This window comes from Oryzias latipes, chromosome 5 (assembly GCF_002234675.1).
Source record: "Oryzias latipes chromosome 5, ASM223467v1".
In the NCBI taxonomy this organism is placed as follows: Eukaryota; Metazoa; Chordata; class Actinopteri; order Beloniformes; family Adrianichthyidae; genus Oryzias; species Oryzias latipes.
Window position 1 is genome coordinate 32,461,955 of NC_019863.2, and position 19,517 is coordinate 32,481,471.

A 19,517-nucleotide genomic window follows, 5' to 3' on the forward strand; every position below is an offset into this window, starting at 1 on the left:
GCTTTTAAACGGTTTCAACAAAGACAATCAGAAATGTTTCAGATAGTTCAGACGGATCTCACACTGCTCAGGAATCTCTTTTGTAAATGTACAACTTTATTTTGAAAAACCCAGACTTTTTCCCTTGTAAAATTACAACTTCTTAAAATAAATTAAAATGTTGACTTACTGTTTTATTTTCATATTTGTACGCATATTCTTTTCCTTTTGTCATTCATTTAAATACTAGTTTGTGTGAACTGTTCAGCCTCTAGGATGAATCGACATGAATTACTTTTAATAGGATGGAGCTTTGCTGGTTTTTGGATTTCAGAAAAAAACTATCTAAATTGTTTTTTTTGCTTTTTTTCCAGTAGTTTATGGAATTTATTGGATAGAAAGAACATAATCTTTAGGTTCTGAGCATGAAGCTGGAAGCATCTAAAGCAGAAAAAGTCAAATGGTTTGTCTTTAAAACTAGAGCAGAAAACGCAGAATAAAGGAAGAACAGATCTAATCGTCTTCCTACACATCTTTACGCCTCGCAGAAGCAGCAGAAACAAAGAAACTTCCCACCTTCAGAGGCGTCCTCCGTGTAGACGGTGAAGGTGGCCACCTTGTTGGCGGTGCCGTAACTCAGGCCGGGGCCGTAGGCGGTGACACTGGGGCTGCTGGCGTGGTTCACGTAGAACTGAAGAGGCGACTCTGAAACACAAATGGGAGGAGCTCGCCGTGACCATCACGGCGTTTCCAGAGAAGATCCACATATTCCACTCAGAAAATGGGATTTTAGATGAGCTGCTCATTTAAATCATTCAACAAGAAAACGTTCCCAGCTAACAGAACTCAAACGTGGGTAGAGGTCGGTTAAGTCTTTCACTGCAAACTCCTGGTGTTTTTCTTTAGCGCCCGTCTCCACTGTTCCCAAAACATTTAGCTTCAATAAACATTTTGTTCCAAATATGGATTTTAATCAATCCTGTTGTTTTCTATAAAATCGTCAAATTCATTTTTAGAACCACCTTCAGATCAAAAGCTGCAATTCTTTTACTCAACACCAGGTGTCTCCATTTCACCTTTCAGCCTCTCTGGTAGAATATGGAAGCATTTCTACAGCATAATTAAAAAGAAAAGTCAATACTAGAGATGTTTTTTCATTTTCAAACTGAAGCTGCATTCGTTGACTCAAAAAAAGAAAGAAAAATCAATCCATCAAACGGCGTTTTCTTCTTCAACACCGCTCATTCTGACACTTCATTAAAATGATAAAGAAAAATGCTATTTGACTTTTCATTTCTAAAAGTTATCTTGTAAATCTGTAGTAAAATTCAATTAGAAAAATATCTAATTTGACCATTAAAATAGATTAACACAAATGCTTTTCCATTTTCACAATGTAACTGCATCAACTGACTCAAACATATAATTAACCAAATGCAGCTTTAAGGCCCGTACACACCGGGACGAATATTCGCCAGGCGTTATTCGCCACGTTTTTTGTGTTCACACCCAGGCGATTTTCGCTGACGGTGAGCCGAGCGAACATGCAATTTCATTCCCTGACATTAGATGGCGCTTAATGTAAACAGAAATACTCCTGTACACAAGGTGGCGCTGTGCAACTTTACGCTTCTTAAAGTCGCTTTTCCCTCAGAAGAAGAGAGCAAGTATTTACGCGCTTGTCAGAATCATACAAAGAAAACATGAATATTTCAAGCTCCAGTAGCTCCAACTGGTACTTGGTTCGGGGATATTTTAGAATGTCCGTCATTATTTCTTCGCTGCTGTGTAGACGCTACTCGGCGTCCATCTTCTTCGCTGGTATGTGTGCTCAGCAAGGCAGTTTTATGTTTGAGCGCCCCCAAGTGGTGTTTTACTGTAACTTCAGAAGCTCCAGACACGTGTGCAAAGGCGCCGTTCTCATTGGTCGAAAAGATTTCGACGCGACGCGTCGAAAAGAAAAAAAACGAACCCGAGGCGTTTTTTTTTTTTTGACGCTTTGACGCGTGGCGTTTTTTCGCGTCGGTGTGCACACTCTCATTGGTGACCTTTGTTTAGTCACGAGGCGTTAAACGTCGGCGAAAATCGCCGGCGAAATTCGTCCCGGTGTGAACGGGCCTTTATTGTGAAAATAAAAAAGCCTTTCTAGTAGTGACTTTTATTTTGAATTATCCAACAGAAATGCTTCCACAATAGAAAAACCTTTGTGTCCTCCGTCAGGTTACAGTGTCGGCTGTGTGTGAGTGTGTATGTGCATGTGTGTGCGTGCGTGTGTCTGTGTGTGTGAGTGTGCGTGTGTGTGCGTGCGCCCACCTGGAATGTGCGTGTCGTTGTATTTGATGTGCATCTCGTGCAGGCCGGCTTCGGTGGGGGCGTATTGCACAGTGAACGTCCCGTCTGCATTGTGTGTGATCTGCGGCTGCGCAGACTTCCCTGAGGGCATCAGGACCTCCCCTGAGGAGAAGAAGCGTTCAGATGTAGAAGCTGACAGTCACGGTCTGCTCACATGGAGGCTGACCTCTCCATAGCATCCACTCTGAAGGACAGTGAAAGCTTTTCATGACTAAAGTTGGAGGATAGTCGTCGTTTTTTTGCATTTGATTGTTTTTCTGTTGTGAAAAAACTGAGTTCACCTGAAAAGCAAACTGATTTTTTAAGAATCATTTTCCTGGGATCACATTCCAACAAACAAAGTTTAACAGCACAGTTGGATGGTCCAGTTGTACATATCATGCTATACAAACATATGCTTTATTATAGATATTTTTTAAATAGGAGAAAATCCTGATATGCAAATGAGCTTTGGCTGTTTTGAGAACTGAAAACTAAAGATGTGACTTAGAATCGAATGAAAACATGGGAGCCCCCTAGTGGCCGACTGCTGTCAGCGCGGTCAAAGCTCGTCGTCTGCCGTGTCATCTTAGTTTTCTGTTGTTCCGTCCCTGCAGGAATCCCCTCCGTTTGGATCTTACCGGTCACTTCTCCTTTACTGAAGGAGAACGGGATGACCATGTCAAACGGCTTGAAGCCGCTGCCGTTGATGCTGCTGCTGTCCAGCTGGAAGCTGTCCGAGGTCGCCTGTAGGACAGACAGGTGGACAGGTCAGTGTGTCACCCCCGCAAACATGCAGCTGCACCCAAGCCCCGCCCACTCAGGAGCACAGACGGAGGAGCGCTGGAGCAGGAAGGAGGGGAAGAGCGATGCAGCAGCAGTCATGCAGCCACAACGATGAAGAGGAGAAAGAGAAAACCAGCAGCTGGCAGGAAGACTGAGGGTTAGCCGCACACCCGCCCTGAAAGAAAATCCAGCCATGAAACAGGAAGTGATCCAGCGGCGAGGAGAAAAAACCCGCAGCCTGCGGCGGAGAGACGGCCTGAGCTTCAAACAGCGATTCATGAACAGAGAAGCAAAGGTTTGTTTCTGCTTCCTCTCTCATGGTTCAGTTTCACAAAGCAGCGTGAAACCTAAAGAACGTCTGCTGTCCCAAACTTCTGCTCAATAAAGTTTTTAGAATGTTCAATTTGAAGGATTTTCCAATGACAAGTTCAACGAACAAACGGAAGATTTTTCTGGATTGTTCCGTCATTCAGTGAATGCGTGTACATGTGCGTGCACGTGCTCATGCATGTGTGTGCACTGAAGGTACCCATGGCTGGAAGCCGACGCCAGCGGCAGAGGCCTGCTGCCGCGCTTGCTTTTGCGAGACGGGCGGCTCATCTGTGGCCTGAGAACATGAGAACGAAGGTTAGAGCGTCAGTCAAACATCTGCAGGACCCCGAACCGGAGAACAGGAAAACAGATGGACTTCAGTTAAGTTCAGAAACATCTAAAGCTCTCTTGCTGCTGATGCAGCTGTAGGATTCTGAGGCATGATGGGTAAAAACGTCATGATCGCGGCCTGAGAAGGAAAAATGGTTCCATTCCTTTGAAAAAACCAAAGGAAGGGAACCATTGACGCCTTTTATGCAGAATGTATAGAATATTTTCTACCGTTTCTTTTAGGAAAAGGTTCTTCAGGTTGGTGCTGAGAACAGGAAGGAACCGGCAGCGGGAGAAAAGCGGTCCTCACCATCACTTTGAAGGGGCTGCGTGGGATGTTTTCCCCGCCAAAGCGGACAAAGATGACGTAGTTGCCGGGGGCTGGCGCCGTGTAGAAGATGTCAAAAGTGCCGTCAGGGTTCTCCACCACCTCTGCTTCCACCTCGCTGCCGTCCGGCTGGACCACCACGCAGCACACCTTCCCCTTTCCCGCCCCCTTCGTGTTCACCGCCAGGCTCATCTCCTGACCGATGGCCACAGTGGGACCCACCCCTGAGTGGAGGAAAGGTCGTTCAGCCTGTCGTTTCTCTCTCTCTGACTCACGTTCTCGGACTTTCTCGGTACCGCTGACGCTGCATTTGCTGGCGTCTCCGGTCGCTGTGGCGCGGACCCTGAAGGGCGACGCCGGGATGTCATCACCCCCGTATTTGATGACGATGGTGTAGCGTCCAGTTCGGTCGGGGATGTAAGACACCAGGTATGTACCGCCCCCGTTGTCATGGATACGAGGCTGCTTGGGGTTACCGTCCGGGTCCTGGGGAACCAGAAGGAGAAACCGGCTGAAGTCTTCTGCCCCTCTGGCTTTCAGTGACGCCAACCGTCGTGTTCACTTACGGTTATGAGCACGCTCAGTTGGCCTTGACCGGCTTCTCTGGCATCGATGCTGAACTCGACGGGAAAGCTGGCAGGGACGCCGCTGGTTAACCCCGGGCCGCTGGCCCGCACTTTGCTGGCATCATGGGTTGGTAAAACCCGAACCCTGAAGGGACTGGAGAGACGGAAAATGGGTTCAGTGAACCCGACCAGAACCATAGAGGAAGAACCGACGGGTAACACATGAAACACGAAGATCCAGAAGATTAACGCCTTGGAAGGAGTTCTGCAGAGTCATTTCCTCACTTCCTGTCTGAGCGAGGCGGTTCCTGCTCATCCATGGAGTCAGACTCTGTTGGTCACTAAAGCAGGTCCAGAGAATCTGGCCTACATGGGTTAGAACTGTAGTTGTTCTGGTTTAAAGTCCTGTGTGGACACACTCGTGGACTAACTGGATTTATGACGGGGTAAGTCTAGGAGGAGTCGGTCCTCCAGGTACCATGATTGGAAACAAAGGTTTTTGCTGAGTCATGCTATGAAACGCTGATCTCCCTGCAGCTCAGTACCTGCGGGGGACGTCCTCCTCTGCGTACTTGATGGACACGCTGCACGCTCCCTCCACGGACGGCGTGTAGGCGACCGTGTAAGTCCCGTCCCCGTTGTCCGTCACCTCCACGGGCTCTGCCACGCCTTTCGGAGCGGTGACAGCCACAGCCAGTGGGGCTACGCCCGCCTTCCTGCAGTCTACAGTGAAGGATTGTGGGATATTTGCTCTGACCCCTGATCCCACGCCTGGACCGGAAACCTTGACCTTGCTGGGGTCCACGATGTCCTTCACTTGGACCTTGAAAGGACTTCCTGCAGACAAATATTTATGGTTTCAGGCGTGGAACGAACATCAACACAAGGGGGCGCTGTCCTAGGCAGTGAAATAAACTCCATTTAGAAGGTTTTTATCATAATATTCACTTCACTAAGAAATGCTTTTGATGTTTTTCTCCTCAGAAAACAAGGAAACGTCTCAGTTTTTAAAGAATCATTCCATCTGTCAGCGCCGCGTCTGATCAATCCTTTGTTTACGTTGGATTTTAACCAGATAAACCTTGAATCAACTCAACTTTAAATGCAGCGCTTTAATGATGTGCTCACATGCTTTGTGTTCTCTGCAGAAATAGTGGCATCTTTTCCATTCACTAATTCTGCCGTGCAGCACTGAGGGAAGGAGGAGAGAAGCCTCTTTGGAAGGACAAATGCTGCTTTTCTTGCAGAGCAAATGAGATTTTGGATGCTCTTTACTGGTTAGCTAGGTTTTCTGCTCATGTAGCCGTCAGGATGCTGCTCCAGTCCTCCTACAGATGAACCTGGTGTCAAAAAGTGTGGGCAGAGCTGCGTGACATCTTCATTATTTGGTGACATTTGGATCATTTAAGGGAGGAAAATCCACCAGAACACGAAGCAGAATGAACGGTGAGTTCCGGTGCTGAAACCACCTGGACGGCTCAGACGAAGCGAAGTGAAGCGGACCAGATCTGAGAAAAATTCCTCATCCCGCTCAAATCCAAAGAGGTTTAGGACCAAACCAGAAAGGCCAAAGCTCTGCCTGGAAAAGGTTTTTCAGGTTTCTGCAGCTTTTAGAGTCCAGAGCAGCACAGAGGGAGACGTTAACCGACTGAAAACATCTGAAGAGCACAGCCACGGCTCATCCAGGACAGATCTGTTCCCATCCAGGTCAGAGGACGCCACCAGACACGGAACCCACATCTGGATGTTCCCAAAAACATCAATGAGCCTGACGAGCACGGTGGTGGTAGTGTGATGGTCTGCTGTCCTCCACGTAGTTCAGGGTTCTGCAGACCAGAGGCCTAAAATTTGGTTAAGATGCTGTGACCCCAAAACTTGGCTCCTCCCAGGAATGGATGGGTCTGAAGGACCCCTCCTGTGTGGAAATGCTAGAAGCGTGTTCCTCTGATGGCGGCTGCGGACCTTTCAGCCTCACAAAGATGGCAGACAGCTTTCCGTGTCCGTCGGCGAGACGGCTCTCACCTGGGATGTGCTCGCCGCCGTAGGTGATGTTCACGTCGTAGAGGCCCGGGGTGAACGGGACGTACTCCACGCTGCAGCTGCCGTCTTTGTTGTCTTTGCAGGACATCTTGGACTCGGAGGGGCCCTCCACAGTGATGCCAAGCCCCCCGATACCGGCCCCCCTGGGAAGGTAAAGACAACCATTACAAAAGGGTTTGAAATGTGTTGCTTAGTTTTATTAAATGGCTTCACAGAGGATCCCCCCACCCTCCTCCTCAGAAAAAGGTGGGCGTGAGGATGAGGAAGGTGGAGGAATCTCTCCAGATGTTTCCAGGGAGTCAGAGCGGAAACCTTCACCTGGTAACGATGTTGAAGTGGTTGGGCTGATCAGTCAGACCCTCCAGGAGGCCGGGGCCAGAAGCCACCACCCTGCTGGGATCGCACCCCTCTGACACCGACACCCGGAACGGGCTTTTGGGAACGGGGGCGTCGTCGTAGAGGATCTGGACGCTGTGGACGCCTGAGGAACGCCTCCAGTCAGTCCAAACACGTCCATCAACCTGAGCGCCGCTCTGCTCGGAGGAGGCGGAGTCCTACCGTTCTCGTAGGGAGTGTACTCCACGTCGTACGTCCCGTTGGCGTTGTCGGTCACCACACTTTCCGTCAGCTTCCCTGATGCGTTCCTGACCTCTGCCTTCACGTGGTCTCCTCCTCGCCGGGTCAGAGCTCGGGCGTCCACCGTGAACGCCGTGGTGGCTTCCCGGAAAACAGCTGGAGGGCAAAGACTTAGTTTAGGCGCAGCAGAACCGTGGTCCAGCCCCGACGCCACACGTGCACTGAGTTCAGACTGAAGGGAACGTTAGAAGCTCTAGATGTAAACAGAAAAACTCCTGATTTTCAAAATAAAACATCCTGTTTGGGCTGCTGTGCTTTTAATAGAAATCCAGCAGACAGAGAGCTGAAGCAAAGCTGCTTCTGACCGACTCATCGTTCACCCCTTAACGCCACGAGTCCCTAATTCACAACATAGCAACAAATCCAGGACTTTAGCATCATTTGAACGAAAAAAAAACACTTTTTTTATCCAATCGGACATGAATCCAGGAATGAAGGGGTTCCTGATCCCCTGATTCTGACTGTCACGGACCAGACTTTACCTTGTCCGTCCACTCCGGGTCCGAACACTTTCACTCTGGAGGTGTCCACCGCCGGGTCCACCGGGACCTTGGCCGGGAACCCGGGAACCGTCTGGTCTCCGTACTTCAGCAGCAGCGTGTACATGCCGGCGGTCGTGGGAACATAGGTGACCGTGAACGTGCCGTCGTTGTTGCTGATGACCTCAGTCTTGGCTTTCCTCCCTGGAACACAAAGTGGAGCGTCCCCATCAGAGGACGGACAAACGGGGACAGCTTTTTCTGTCCCAGCAGCTCTGCCCTCACCTGAAGACGGCGAGTCCAGGGCTGCCTCCAGACTCAGTTCTCCCGGTCCGGCGCGGGTGCAGTCCACGTTTACGACGCTGGTTTCTCCAACCTGCAGGCGGAGTTCCGTGAGACCTTCAGCTTTTGGGAAAAGTCCTCCTCCATGCAGCGGAGCAGAGAGCAGGAACCCCGTTCAGGTAAGCGACCTCTCACCTTGGCTCTCTTCAGCCCAGACCCCGATGCCACCACCTTGGAGGGGTCAAAGGGCATCTGGATGTCGGCTCTGAAAGGCGAGCCCGGGACGTGGGCGTTCTCAAACAGGATGTTGACCAGGTAGTCCCCGGGCTCGGTGGGGAGGTAGGACACCGAGCAGGTCCCGTCGCCGTTGTCTGAACATTCGATCTTGGCCTCAGTCGGTCCCTCCACCGTCAGACCCAGACCTCCGGTGCCGGCGCCGGTCGTGTCGATGGTGAACTCAGCCGGGTTTCCCACCAGACCTCCCTCCAGGCCGGGGCCAAACGCCTTCACCTGCGACGCAAACGGCGGAATTAATCTCCGTGGGGTGAAGCAGCATCAGTCAGTGATCCGCCGATGCTCCCGTGTTCCCACAAACACGGCTGTATGTTTGGACGGGGATCCGTCTTTGCCTTTTGTAAACCGCCGGCTGAAAGACCTTTATGGAGTTCTGGGGCTGTGATTCTGACCATCCACCTCACATCAGCCCATTCGGCGCCGATAGCCGTCATTTTGACGTACGTCAACATCTGCCTCTTTTCAGTGCGACTGACCGATTCTGAGATGGTGGTTTTAGCTCAGCCGCGGCGTTCCGTCTCCACGGCGCCGTGTCACTGTCGCTGCGGCTCTTAGGAAGGAACGACACCAGCCGTGACCCTCGGCGAGGTCTCTGCGGCCCAGGAGACGCCGCTCGGTCGGCGAACGGGCGGAGCATCTCTGCTGCTTAACTGAGACCGCAGACGATTGAACATTTTCTGAAACTGTTCTGTTTACTTCAAGAAACTTCAGGAAGCCGTTTGTTTATTTACATTTCTAGAGATGTGCTGCTGTGTATTTTGGGTTTTTGTTTCAGCTCATTGCAAATATAAGTCATTTATTTATGTTGAAGTTTTACTTCATTTACTATAAAAACTTTTATTAAATAAAGTTCAAAGGATGCTGCTCAGCCCGTTTCTCCCTAAACTCTTAGAGGATAATTATTTGCTCTTCTAATTTACTTGTTTTTTAAATAAAGTTATGAGTTGGGTTTTGTATTTCTCTATATCTTAAGGCCAACATCTTCACCTTTACTGCAAATAAATATTGCTTATTCTTGACTAACAACAATCCGTCTCGGGTCAAATGTTGAAGGTCATCAGAAATTTAAATTCAGTCAAACAATTGTTCTTTTTGCAGTGAAGAAGTTTCTCCGTCTTACATCGTCCCGATATTAGGACCCGGGGGCGGGGCGGCGAGCGTGTGAACCTCTCACTACCGTCGCCAGAACCGATCCAGAACACGTGAACAGAATGTTCCGGAGCCGGTCTCACCTTGCTGGGGTCTGGGGGCAGGCTGGCCTCCACCGGGAAGGGGCTCCCAGGCACGGGGTGTCCGTCGTAGGACACCTTGACGGCATGGACCCCCTCCTCCGTCGGCGTGTAGCGGACCACGCTGGCATCCGCTCTCCCCGCCTGCGGCCGGACGTTGCACGGTACCGCCCTCTGGCTGGGACTCAGCTAAAGAAAAATGCTTTTTCATTTAACAATAAAACAAAAAAAGACGAATTCACATGAAAGGGATGCAGAGCGCAAAAAGCATCACTCACCACTTCCACCTCCAGATGACCTTGACCTCCTGCTCCCTTGGTGTCCACCAAAAACTCCTGCTTTTGATTGACCTCCACTCCTGGAAGACATTAATCCATGATCTACTTCCTGTTCCAGCACCTTGTTCAATGTCGCCGTTCCTCACAGACATCCTCTTTCTGACAGTTTCTACCTTAAAAAGTCTTTGAATTCATTTAGAAACGACTCTAAGGAACATTCCTGCAGGAACCTCTGCTCTACAGGTGCTGCTCCAAACCCCAGAGATGCTCCTCCAGCTTTCTGCATTTCCAGCAGTAGATCAAAGGAACTCGGTGGTTTTCAGAACCGCTGAAAAGCTTTCAGTCAAACACTCCAGACCGAAAGCTTTTGACATTTTCAAGCAAATCCAGCCCTGAAGATTCCCACAGACTCGTTCACAGATCACTTACTTGCATCCAGGTTGTCCACGGTGACCCTGCTGAGGTCCAGCGGAGCAGCGACTCCAACCGTGAACGGACTTTTGGGAATGGCATCTCCTCCAAACGTCACGACCACGTTCATCTCTCCCTGAAGACCAGAGAAACTTCAGGAAGGATCCTGGATCCTGACAAGCAGAGATCCTGCTGCTCCAAAGCCTCTCCTACGGCCCACCAGCGTTCTGATAGACGCGGCGTGCGCCTGAGGCCCTCCAGCAGGAGGTGCATACCTGCTGAACAGGAGTGTACTTGACGGTCTGGGAGTAGTCGTAGTTGTCGATGATGTCAAAGTCTTTGACCTTGGAGGAGAAGGTGACATCCAGGGGGGCCTTTCCGGCCCCTTTGGTCAACACGGTGAAATGGGTCGGCTTCCCGCTCTCCACACCTGCACAGGTTCAAACGGTCACGAGTGTGTTGCAGAAAGGGGAGGAGTCAGCATTTTCAAACGCGCTTCTCACCAGAGCGAGCCACTCCTGGACCTTCTACTTTGACCTTGGATGCATCGTGGGAGGGATTGACTTTGACCACGAAGGGGCTCATGGGAACTTCCTGAGAGCGAGAACAGGTATGAGCGGCGCTTTCATCAGCATCACCTGCACGGCGGCCAGGCCGAACCAGCACCTTGTCGTTGAACAGAACTTTGACGGTGAGCCTCCCAGCGGCGGGAGGGACGAATTTGACCGTGAACGTGTCGTTGGCGTTGGAAATGATGTCAAATTCCACGTCGGCCTCTCGCTCGCCGACCATGTTGGCGTCACACTTGATGCCCACGCTGACATCACCTGAATACGCAGAGTTCGTTAGGAACGGGGAGAAACTCGACCAGAACGAATAAAATCACATCTGTAACGGTTTAGTAAAAGACTAAAACTAAAGTGTTCGGTTTAGAACCAATCAGAAAAGAACCATCAAGGGAGTGGGCGGAGTCACCAGCGAGGCAGACGTACCGTCTCCAGCTCCAGAACAATCCACGGTGAAGTGAGTGGGCTCGTTGGCCTTCAGGCCGTCCTCCACTCCAGGACCAAACACTTTCACCATGTTGGGGTGACTCCCCCTCCCCACGTTGACCTAAAATAAACAGGAAGAGCCCCCCCCACGGATAAACTTCAGATGAGGATTCCTCCTGAACCACAGAGCAGCAGTAACATGCAGTATGGAGAAAACCTGCTAATGCTGGATTTAGGGTCATAGTTTAGTGATCATAACGCCGCAGACGAGGAAAAAGGGAAAATAAAACGATCTGATCCTTTTTCTGAAGAAAAATTTATTTCCTGCTGAAAGTTTCTTCCTTTGAATTCAAGCATACAAAAAGTTGATAAAGTTTCATGTTTTTTGCCGTCTCTGTCACTTTTAAGGTTTCTTCCGGTTTTCTTTTGGACATCCATTGTGTTCCTCACACCTTTGCAGAAAAAAAGCCTACAGGTTCCAACGTTGCACTAAAAGACTCCCAGCAAACCGTCCTGCTGTCAGATGAACCCTCCTCTGCAAAATGACCTTTCAGGGCTCTAAAGGTCAAGAGTTCTGGACGACCCTGAACAATTCCTCAGGCGTCGTTAAAGTCAACATTTAGTCGTTTAAACGGAATAAAGTTGCTAAAATCCTGTCAGCAGAAACCAACAGCAGGAAGATCTTTCCTCTATAGACACCAAAAAGCCCTTAAAGGACGAACAAAACTTTTTTCTCACTCAATGCTCTCATTTATTGATGAATTATTAGACGATCAATTCTCCGCTTCACTAACTTGAATCGGTATGTGTGATTTTGTAAGGACTTTGTAAAAATGGAAGCAGGAAAATGAATAAAATTAATGATTTTTTTCTGTCTGCAAAAACATAAATAAAATGAAAACAGATTCTGGATTTTATGAATTAATATTAAACTTCAGAGAAGATCAATTACTTGATTTAACTTTTTGAATTCCGTCTGTGCTAACATCAGTGAACTGGTTCCTGTGAAACATGGACGTGGGGGCTGGAGGGTCTCACTCCTTCATTCCTTTCTGTGTTTTTAATAAAATCAACGGCTTTTCATTCTTTGCTCTGGTCACGTTTGCCTGAAGAGCTCCCCTTTGTCTCCGCCCCCTTCTTCCATGGGGGTGGAGTTGAGGCGGAGCGCGGCAGCTTACCCTGAAGGGGCTGTCGGCGATGCTGACGCCTCCCCAGGTGACGGACACGGTGTGCTTGAGGGGGGAGGTGGGCGTGTAGGCGCACCTGTACAGGCCGTCCCCTTTGCTGCGCACCTTCACCTCCACAGGAAGCCCGTCTGCGTCCTGGAGACCAGAAGCGAGGACGCCATCCACATCAGCTCAACCTCAACCAGTGACTGAAACCTTCATGAGTGGCGTGTGAGGACGTCTGTCCTAACCTGAGCTGTGATGGTCAGAGGTCCTTTCCCAGCATTCTCGGCGCTGACCGTGAACTCTGCAGGTTGGTTAATCAGACAGCCGTTCTTCTCAAGTCCTGGTCCCTGAGCCTGGACCTAAAACCCACAAACCAGACATTTCTGCACCCAATCGCTGATCAGCATCGAGCGGCGGACGTGCAGCGGGTCCGTCGGCGGTCCTGACCTTCTCCGGGTGGTTGACGTTGGTGTCGGGGACGATGTGGGCCATGAAGGGGCTGAGCTCGATGTCCTCTTCGTCGCAGGTCACACGGATGGCATACTCGCCAGGTTCTGTTGGCCAGTAGCGGACGTCACATGAACCGTCGTTTTGGTCCTCGCACTCAATTTTAGCCTGGGAGGGTCCTTCGATGGCGAAACCTGGAGACACGGCGAGAAGGTTTCAGGTTCTCGGCTGCTTGAGAACTTCCCAAACCGTAAGGTCCCACCGAGAGAGACTCACCCAGAACTCCTGCATCCGGGCCGATTGACTCCACGACAAAGGTGGCGGCTTTACCCACAATGCCTCCCTCCAAGCCAGGGCCCCAGGCCCTGATCTGCTGAGGCCCCGCCTTTGCACCCACCGCCACGTCAAACGGGCTGACGAGAACAAGGATGAACGGGAGTGAAGACGTTTGTTTACATGTTTTTATTTATCCATGGAGACTGGAGGCCCCGCCCCCAAGCAGAGCTGAAAGGGAGGACTTTTGCTTGGCGCCGTCAGAAAAAACCTGGGACTGAAACAACATTCAGGACCCAAACGGATGCAGAAACACAGAGTTGCTGGCTTTGCCTCGTCTTCATCGGGAGGAGATGAAGGATTGCATCAACGTGACCTACGTTCTGGTTCCTCCCAGCAGCGACGCAGCAGAACATCTCATCGCAGAGCAGAAAAACTACAACAATCCTTTCCAGAATCTGCAGGATCAAATCTGGTTTCTCAGAAAAGGAAGAAAAACATCAACCCCACATCCTGACCTCAAGCCCCGCTTTTCCTGCAGATCCTGCCATTCCCATCCCGTGAGGTAATGCGGTGAGCTCATGCCGTGAAACACGCAGACACCACATCCTGCTGCTCACCTCTTTGGGATGTGCTGGCCCCCCCAGGTGATGGACACGCTGTACCGGCCGGGACTGCTGGGGTAGTACTCGTAGGAGAACACGCCGTTCTGACTGGAGACCAGCTTCAGCGGCTCCTCCGCGGCCTCTGAGCAAACGCACAAACACACACCGTTCACGTGAGGTTTGGAGCTTGTGTGGAGCGTCCGACACCCAGGAGGTCACCTCAGGTCGTTCAGGAGGATCAGAAACACAAGACTTAAAAGCTAAACACGGACTGCAGCCGACCCAAAGACAATTAGCTGCAGATCTAAACAAACACAGACGTTTAATTCCAGCTTTTCCAAGATCTTTGACCTCCGCGACGCTGCAGGGAAAGTGGAACCGAACATCCGTCCACGTGTTCTGGACGTCCAGCATCAGCTGCATCACAGCAGCGTGCAGAGCGACCCGAAGTGAACACGTCTTCAAGACGGGACAGTCAAACATATTTCTGGAACGCTGCAGCTGCAGAAAACCTGCACAGGATCTGGTTTCATCTCCTCCGACTGTTCTCGTGTCCAAAACGCTTCGCTGAAACCGTAAAAACAAACCTGCTGATCTGTCAGATGGATGTGAAATGAGCTGCTGTGAACATGCTCTTTAAACAACACGTGCACGTACGTGCACACCTGGATGCACTTTCCTGCTCCTCCTCCCCCACCATGGAAAGCATCCATGGGATGAATCCAGGACCAGATCATCCAAACCCTGCTTTGGGTGTGTTTGATTCGTCCACCTGAACAGCTTTTACTCACTGGGTCCTTTGATGAACACCTTCAGGTCTCCACTGCCGGCGTTCCTGGTGTCCACTCGGAAGTCCCCGACCTGCTCGACCCTCAGGCCTGACGGCTGCAGGCCCCGCCCCGTGGCTCTGCAGGCGCCCGGCGTGCAGGCTGCAGCAGGCAAACAGAGCCGTCACTCATGAGCCACACGACTGCTGAGGTTTCGACACAAAGAGACACCGTCTCCTCACCCGGACCCACGTCCACAGTGAAGGGGCTTCTGGGGACTCCCACCCCCCCAAAGGTGACGGAGACGGTGTGCGGTCCCGGAAGCGTGGGCCGATATGTGCAGCGGTACACGCTGTCCCCTTTGTCCTCCATCATCACCTCCACGCTGTTCTGGCGACCTTGAGGGTCCCGGACCATGGCGGTGACGTCTCCAGTGCCAGCGCCTGCCCAGAGGGAACCAGCAGATGCAGATCACCGCGGCGCCGTCCAAACCACGGAGGTCAAAGGGCGCCGGCATCTCTCACCTGCAGTGAAGATGTCAAAGTAGGTGGGTTTGTTGGCGATGTTGCCCACAGGTTCAATTCCGGGACCCTTCACTGTGACCTTGGAGGCGTCGCCCAGCGCCTTGTCCACGTTCACCTCAAACGGGCTTTTGGGAATCTGCTGACCCGCAAACAGCACCGTCACCTGGAAAACAGACACGTTAGCGGCGCCGTGGTCAGCCTCAGAACTCCACGCCAGCATCAGCTGGTCAGCTCGCGGCGTACCTTATGAGGTCCCATGACCTGAGGTATGTAGGTGACGCTGAGGGTTTTCTTGCCCTCGTTAGGCTCCGCCTTCAGCTAATGACGCAAACAGAGGTTCAGAGAAAAAGCCTCCTGACAGGACGGCTGCCGCCTGAAAGGCTCCCTACCTCCTCCCTGGTGCCGTCAGGATGGTCCAAGTAGACCGTGACCTGCCCCTGACCGGCGCTGAACGTGTCCACGGTAAACACTGCAGGACGTAGAACCCTGTTCCCCGTGGGTTCGATTCCTAAACAAAAACCAGCACAGTCGGTGACGGCCTGAAGTACCTGCACTGGGGTCAGGGGTCAGACTGGATCCCAGAACTCCGGTTCCAGTTTCAAAGTTCTGTTTAAACATTCCTGTCAGTTTTAAACGTCACAGGAAATGAAATCGGATCAGCAGAACCGTCTTTTCAGGAGACAAATCCGTGTTCTGTTCAAAAAAGCCACATTTTCAGTCGTTGTCTTTCCTCGTTTTGGTGTCAGTTTCTCTCTAGGGTCATCGATCACAGCAGGAAGTGAGCGTCCGCTCCTCCACCGGTGCGTAGAGCCAGCAGCTCATTGTTCTCACCGACTTCCTCCCATTGTGTTGTCAGCATGTTCCTCCAAACACGCGTGACCTTCTCGTCCACAACCTGCAGCCTGACCCCCCCCCCCCCCCCCCCCAACCCCCACCCCAACCCCCACCCCTGGTGACCCGTGAGCGAGTGCGATTACCGGGTCCGTACGCTCGGGCCTTCTTGGGGTTGAGTTTGGGTTTGAGCGGAGCTCCGGGTTTGAGCTTGGCCTTGGGGAACTGGGACAGGTAGGTCATGACGGACTGCTCGTCCACGCTGGGGTCGATGATCTCCTCCGGGGCGATCACCTGAACACAAACCCCACAGGTGAGGGCGGAGACTAGAAACCCCGCCCGTCTCACATGAGTGACTCTGAAGGAGGAGGAGCCAGAGCTTCTCTTGTTCCGGTTCTCCTCCAGAACCCTGAAGACCTCCTGCTGCTTTAACTTGGTGCTTCCTCCTGCAAAGCCAACAGTGGGACCGCAGGAACCCCAAGCTGCTCAGACCCCCCCCCCCCCCCCCCCCGAGCCGTCACTCTTCTGACCTCCTGACCTCTCACACAAACATGAGAGCTGTCACACTGGAACTACTGCTGCACTTTTATTTAGTTCTGTTATTTTTCCTTCTATCCATCTTCAGATTACTTTTCTTTTTTAAGTATTTATCTTTTTTTACTCTTTTACTCCTGTGCGGTACCTTACTTGTTTGCACGAGAGCACAAGAAGCCTCGTAGATGTGCTGTATTTGGCCAAAAAAGCCGATTCTGATGTGAGGAGATCAGCGATGAAGAGAAGATGACGGGACTCCTCTTCCTCTTTACCGCCTTAAACGACCTCAACAAAGAAACCGGCTCTTTGTTCGTGTTCGTCACCTTTTTGTTCACCTCTGACTCTTCAGATCCTATTGGTCACTAAAATACAGACTTTAAACGGTTTTGTTCTTCAATTTCTTTAAAGCAGATATTTTAACAAACTGCTTAAATAATCTCCAGATGTTTTTATTAAAATACAATTTAATACTAAAGGATGAAAAACCAAAGAACATCAACATTTCAGACATTTGTGCGTAAAAATGATTGTTTTGTGTTTTTATTTAAACGAGGTCAGATTTCTCCATCATGGTGGCCACTTTGCCCCTCAGCACATTTCCAACCACGCGTGTTGTCAGCAACACGCCAAGATGTTCAGACGGATCCGTGAGAAACTCACCTGTGGGATTCCCAGCCAATCATCAGCCAGCTGCATGGCCTCAGTGGCGTTGTCCACCGGCTTCACCGAATCCCAGGTCTCCCAGTCTGGACACAGACCTGCAGAAAGCAAAACGCCAGAGTCAGAGCTTCCGCTGAACCCCCGGACTGCAGAGTTCAAACCCGCGGGATCTGCAATCGCGTGACTCTATGGAGAGTCTTCATCACTCTCCAGACAGGAATGCAGCGTCTTCATCGGTCGTCCTGATGACGTTCGAGTCTGTTTGTTAAGGCTGCACCAAGAACGTCTCTGGGATCTGCAGAACGCTCCAGAACCTTCCGTCTCTAGAGAACCGAGTGGCTTTAGCGTCTGTTCAGACGCCGCTTCTGCCTTCGTCTTCACAACAGTCGTGCCTCGTTTATCGCAGGAGTTACGGTCTAAAAATAACCTGCCATCAATAAAAACCACCAAGCTTATTTACGATGATTCCAGGCGTTTAAAGACGGTGAAACTCCTCGCTACACATTCATTCACCTTCATCAGAGAGGCGGGAGCGTGTTCAGAAACTCAAGGTTCAAACCCTCCTAGACTTTTATAGAATAAAAAAGATCCTAGGGAAACCTGGAAACTGGAGGAGATTCAGTGACGACAACAGCCAATCAGGACGCAGAACACAATCAAAATAAGGAAGTTGGGTGAAAAAGCATGACTAACATTTGTGTTAGTTCTATATCCATGTTTCTCTAAACGGACGTTGACATTTAAAGGAAGAGCAGAGTTCTTGTCGATGCTACAGAACATGAAGCCCCTCCCAGAATGAACCCCTTCAGCTTCGTCTGAGGCTCCACCTGAGGAGAACCTTCCCCCACAGGTGAAGCAGAATGTGCATCCCTGACCTGGTGCGCAGCTGTCCACCAGCGCTCCCAGGGCGCGGCCGTCCCTCCAGTCCTGGCTGAAGTTGGTGATGGGCAGATCAGGAACTTTGTTCTGAATCCAGCCCAGGAGCCGCTGTTTCGGCGTCTTTGACTCCGCCTGGGCACAAAAACAAGCACAAGTTCTGAGAAACGTTGGGCACGTCCGTCTGATGTGAGGAAGCGGGCGGAGCCTACCTCCTCATCCTCGCCATCCCACATGGGCATGGAGATGGAGTAATGCAGGATCAGAGTCCAGACCAGACCCAGGATCAGCTTCAGGTTCCCATCGACGATGGCTTTGGAGTCTGCAGGAGACGGAAGCAGAGCTCAGATCAGACTGAGACAAAGATTCCACAGCAGGTCGTTGTTCTGGAACAGCCGAGGTTCCACGTTCTGCTCAAGGACACGGAGGCAGGGATTTGAACCACTGCAGACAGGTGGCTAAAACCTGCCAAGCTTGTCATACAGAGAGAGGAAGAAAAAAAAAACAGGAAGTAAAAAATCTGTGTGACCTCATTTCTAGAGAGGATTGATCAAGGATCAGCAGAACTGTCCAAACACTTTGTAGAGAGACTTTGGCCCCGCCCAAAGTCTGACAGCTCCGCCCCTTTCTGATCATCCGCCTGCAGACAAATAGATCCATGAACGCCTTTGCTTTCCTGGAATATGGATCAGAAGCTGCCATTTTTGTTGCCCTGCTAATGTTGAGAGGGGGTTGTGGGGGGGCTGTAAGCTAACAGGAGAGAGTGTAAACAGAGAGCTCTCAGTTGTGGGTAAAAGGGTGGCTCCATGCCAACAGTCACGCCCACAACAGAGGTCAAATTCTAATGACCTCTGCAGAAACTATGCTCTAGAAAAAACGGGCCGTGGCTTTTTAGGATTTTGACTAAAATCGGCATCGGCATCATCATCATCATCATCATCATCACTGGAGCGATTTGAAAAGTTCTGAGTGGATTTAAGGACCGGTTGATGAATTTACAAAAACATTTTTTTACTTGTATTCCGTTTTTTGTTCATCTCAGAGTAAAGAACAGTATCTGGAGAACAGAGACAATAACAGATTTCAGGTTTATGCAGAACTTTGAGGAGCGAACAACAGACTTCCTGCCCGTCCTCCTGGTGAGGCGTTCACTGTCACCCTGAAGTCTGCTGATGATTTGTGTGCCCCCCCCCTGGGAAATCCCATGACCCCACCCAGTGGAGCCGCGGTCCAAACGTGTCTCTGCAATTCTGGCAGATTTTCTGCCACCCCGCCCTGGTGACACACACTGACCCCCCCACCCCCCCACACACACACAAAGAGAGAAGGAGCAGTTCCAACATGCAGTCATGCTCCGCCCCCCCCCTCTCCGCCCTTTTCCTGGTTCCTGACTCCTTTGATCTTTTGTCTGCGCGGCGTTCCTCTTCACTTCTTCCTGAAAGGTGGTGGCGCTCCTGTGACCTTTGACCCCACATCCACCCACAGCCGAACCCCCTCCCCACTCCCCCTGAAAGATGAGTCACACTAAAGCCGACTCATTCTTCTAGAAGGGAGA

General features: G+C 50.9%; 1 pseudogene across 1 annotated transcript in view; it reads right to left on the reverse strand.

The window, feature by feature from the left end:
- LOC101168946 overlaps positions 1–19,517 on the reverse strand; it is a 38,583-nt pseudogene that overhangs the window by 8,639 nt on the left and 10,427 nt on the right. Inside the window, exons 2-35 of the transcript XR_002873337.1 lie at positions 18,175–18,284; positions 17,962–18,097; positions 17,087–17,184; positions 16,039–16,186; positions 15,451–15,569; positions 15,305–15,379; positions 15,062–15,224; positions 14,562–14,980; positions 13,786–13,912; positions 13,169–13,305; positions 12,893–13,086; positions 12,691–12,804; positions 12,452–12,595; positions 11,274–11,394; positions 10,948–11,108; positions 10,785–10,875; positions 10,557–10,711; positions 10,300–10,417; positions 9,871–9,950; positions 9,596–9,781; positions 8,265–8,579; positions 8,073–8,163; positions 7,791–7,991; positions 7,231–7,404; positions 6,991–7,153; positions 6,655–6,815; positions 5,178–5,469; positions 4,633–4,786; positions 4,363–4,552; positions 4,049–4,290; positions 3,626–3,703; positions 2,952–3,057; positions 2,293–2,433; positions 556–684 (exon numbers count right to left, since the gene is read on the reverse strand). The product of XR_002873337.1 is annotated as a filamin-C-like (transcript). The remainder of the gene's footprint in view (positions 1–555; positions 685–2,292; positions 2,434–2,951; positions 3,058–3,625; positions 3,704–4,048; positions 4,291–4,362; positions 4,553–4,632; positions 4,787–5,177; positions 5,470–6,654; positions 6,816–6,990; positions 7,154–7,230; positions 7,405–7,790; positions 7,992–8,072; positions 8,164–8,264; positions 8,580–9,595; positions 9,782–9,870; positions 9,951–10,299; positions 10,418–10,556; positions 10,712–10,784; positions 10,876–10,947; positions 11,109–11,273; positions 11,395–12,451; positions 12,596–12,690; positions 12,805–12,892; positions 13,087–13,168; positions 13,306–13,785; positions 13,913–14,561; positions 14,981–15,061; positions 15,225–15,304; positions 15,380–15,450; positions 15,570–16,038; positions 16,187–17,086; positions 17,185–17,961; positions 18,098–18,174; positions 18,285–19,517) is intronic.